The sequence below is a fragment of the Glycine soja genome, chromosome 14 (genome assembly GCF_004193775.1).
Source record: "Glycine soja cultivar W05 chromosome 14, ASM419377v2, whole genome shotgun sequence".
Lineage (NCBI taxonomy): Eukaryota > Viridiplantae > Streptophyta > Magnoliopsida > Fabales > Fabaceae > Glycine > Glycine soja.
The window spans coordinates 36254603-36258188 of NC_041015.1; the positions used below are offsets into that span (position 1 = coordinate 36254603).

At 33.1% G+C, this 3586-nt stretch overlaps 1 long non-coding RNA gene across 1 annotated transcript; it reads right to left on the minus strand.

Annotated features, from left to right (window-relative positions):
* Positions 1-1642: 1642 nt before the first annotated feature.
* On the minus strand, positions 1643-3063 carry LOC114384408. The gene is made up of 3 exons (XR_003660674.1): positions 2966-3063; positions 2708-2862; positions 1643-1945 (listed from the first exon to the last, which is right to left on the minus strand). It is a non-coding gene; the product is annotated as an uncharacterized LOC114384408 (long non-coding RNA).
* Between the last annotated feature and the right edge of the window lie 523 nt (positions 3064-3586).

Here is a 3586-nt window from a genome sequence, read left to right on the forward strand (position 1 = left end):
CGTAAAATTACCTACATCGGTTATATAAATAACCGATGTTGGTAATATGAATTACACCCAAAAAATGTATATTAATGTTGACAGTTAACATCGGTTTTTTGAAAAAACCGATGTTAACGATATTAACATCGGTTTTTCCAAAAAATCGATGTTAACGTTTTCAATATTAACATCGGTTTTTTGTAAAAAACCGATGTTAACTGTCAACATTAACACATTTGTTAATATCGGTTTTTCCAAAAAAACCGATGTTAACGTTTTCAATATTAACATCGGTTTTTTACAAAAAACCAATGTTAACTGTCAACATTAACACATTCGTTAACATCGATTTTTCCAAAAAACCGATGTTAATATCGTTAACATCGGTTTTTTTAAAAAAACTGATGTTAACTGTCAAATTAACACATTCGTTAACATCGATTTTTCCAAAAAACCGATGTTGTTTTCAGAAAATTGTTTTTAAATAATGTCTCTATTTTTCCAAAAAAAACCAAAATTTAACCTGTAAGTTTAAAATCAAACCACACAGCACATAACATATATCATTTGCATTCTGCTTTCAAATAGGTTTTAGCATAAAACTAGCTATCAATAAAGGTTATTCAATGTTAAAATGAAACAACAATTGTAAAAAATGTAATGCAAAGTATGTAAACTAATTAAGTAACCTAAAGTTACATAGTTGTCTAACATCTTATGTTTGATTTCTAACTTTTAGATAATATTGTGTCCACTGGATACGAAGCGCCTTGAATCTCTTTGCTTCCAATGGTCTAACTTCATTAAAATACTGCATGATCAAATAAAAAAATAAATTAATAATGTAATAACAACGTGCATAATAGTAAGAGGTTATTAAGTTAATCAACGTGCATGCAGCAATTGGAAGATATGATGTCCCATCCCACTCTTTACTCAAATCACAAATCCATAACAACAAAGTTTTATTTCAAGGAAATGAGGATATTCCCAAAAATCGACCAACATAGCGGCTTTATCATTGCCGAAAACAACCACCTTGAATGTCGAACTATACACAATCAATGCAAGATGAGAGTCATATCCATATGTTCTGAACAATCAAACACATAAGTTGCAATATTTACTAAGGTTGCCTGCAGGTTAATACAGTAATGGCATTGAATCCTGAGGTACAAAAATAAATTTTCCTCCTATTTTTATCATTTTTTTTCTTTTCTTTTTTGTACGGTTAGTAAACCCCCTTAAAAGGAGGAAAAAAACATCATTTGGAACATTTGGAAAAAACATCTTTTCTTTTTTTTCTTTTCTTTTCCTAGAAACCTATTTGTACTTTCACTATTTCATTCATATTTTCTATATACTTGTACCCATTCTAAATATTTTTACCATTCTAACAAGTCAACACAAATAATTTTGTCAAACAAGACCCACTATTCTCTAGCACTGTCCCCTGTAATTTCTTAAATTTCATGAATTTCCCGTGCCCATTTAAGAAGAATCCGTAATCTTTTTGGATTGATCCAAATTCCAACCACAATATATAGCCATATATGTTCCCTACTTAGAAACATCATCAGCCAACATCGTAGTAATACGAATACATTAGCAAAACACAATAATTAAGCACTGTATCAAAATCTCAACTCATAAAATAAAATTATTAACAAAGATGAATGAAGTTACTATAATCGGGGGAAAGGGGGGGCTAACTCAAAAATATTACTGTAAAAAAAGGATGATCTCAAGAAGATCTACTAGATATAGAATCATGATAAACTCTTACAGATAGAGACACACCACAAGGCCGTCATTGAGACCAAGTTTAGAGACACACCACAAGGGTTGGAAGAACAATGATCTTGAGCTTCTCAGCGAGAAAAGGACTCTTCTCAGCGTTGAGTTTCACAAACCGAGTCTCGATATGTTGCTTTGCCAAAATATTTAAATGTTTGTCCATAACCTGCAAAAAAATCGCGAACAACAACATTGAATGCTCCTTTTCTTCTATATATAAAATTCAATCAGCGTTATAATAAGTCATCGAAATTATGAATTGAAAATGAAAAGTGAGTGAGTGAGTATGTGCTTATGCATAAAGGGAACGAGAGAGGAACGAAGGGTTTGTGTTTGTGTGTTGTGGCTGTGGCTGAGTTATTGCGGTGGAGCATTGGGTCGTTCGAGCGTGCTTGCGTTTCCTTATATCTGTGAGGGATAGGGGTCAGGTAACCGGTTAAGGTTGTTTCGCTTTTGCGGGTTTCAGCGTCCGTTGTAGTGATATGATACCGATTCTATCAGGGAAGCAGTTGCCTTTGGAGTTGGGATATAGCTGTAATTGGACACGCGTCATTTACCCTTTACATAAGTCATCTCTATTTCCTCGTCTCATTTATCCTTTCAAATTCTCGTTTTTATTTTAACTCATAAATAAATAAATATATTATGGATTTTGTAGGCTGTAGATCATCAATATCCGTAAAAACTAATAAATAATTATTAGAAACCACTAGTGAAGCTCCGTGGTAACTTCTACTATCCGAATTAACGTTTCGCCACTAACTTGAAACCAGCACTACTGCATTAGTGATTATTCCCTCAATTTCTTTCTCCAAACTAAATTCACACTCCATTCAACTCAACACGGTAAACGGCAGCAACACGAAACTAAATATTTGCATGGATTGACGTGAAAAAACGGAAGTGAGAAAGAAGCAGAGAGTAGAACCTAGTTTGGTGAATTCACCGGAAGCGAGTGCATTGGTATAGTATTTGTCATTGTAACGAACAGGGAAAAGAGCGAGATTGAGCTTTTTGAGCTGCATAAGGTTCTTGTCCCTCACTCCATCAAGTGAGATGGAGACTTCATGCGCAGCTCCCATTCTACAAAAAAAAAAAGTTAGCAAAAGCAGAGAAGGTGGCATGGCAGGGAATGGTTATGGAATTGGAATCCTCACCCAAACTCTAATTGAGGAACTACACATACCTAGAAAACAGAGAGAGATGCCTCAGCCTCCCAAATGTTTGAATCTGCGAGTGGACGAGAGAGAAAACCTAGACCCGGGATGTTTTCAACTTTTCAACTTCATTTTTCTTTTCCGGCCTTTTTTAGAGTACTGTTTTAACATTAAAAATCCTTATATTAGCAAAAAATAATAATTAAAAATCTTTTTGCATATTAACTATATATAAGCTTCACATGTCAAAGTACTTACGTTTACCTACCCCTAATGAATAAGTACATTACAAAAGTGAAATAAAGAGGACAAAGAAAAATTGGGTGAAAAACATGTGTTATTAGATGAATAGGATTAAAAAAAATCAGGAATTATAAAATTAGTTTATGAGGTATATCTTATAAAATATTTATTAGTTGATACGTTAAAATTTAAAAATATTCTCTGTTCATGAAATAGTCTCTTTTTTTTTTAAAAACAACAACTATACTCTTCATGCAAAACAGCGCGTCCACTGCACACGCAACGCTCCACTCAATCTCAATTTTAGTAGCCTCCAATTTTGAAATTCACTTTTGACTATGTTTCTTTTTTTTTCCTGTACGAGTTGCTTATAGGTAAAATTTAGAGTTAATTTTATAACTTATCCA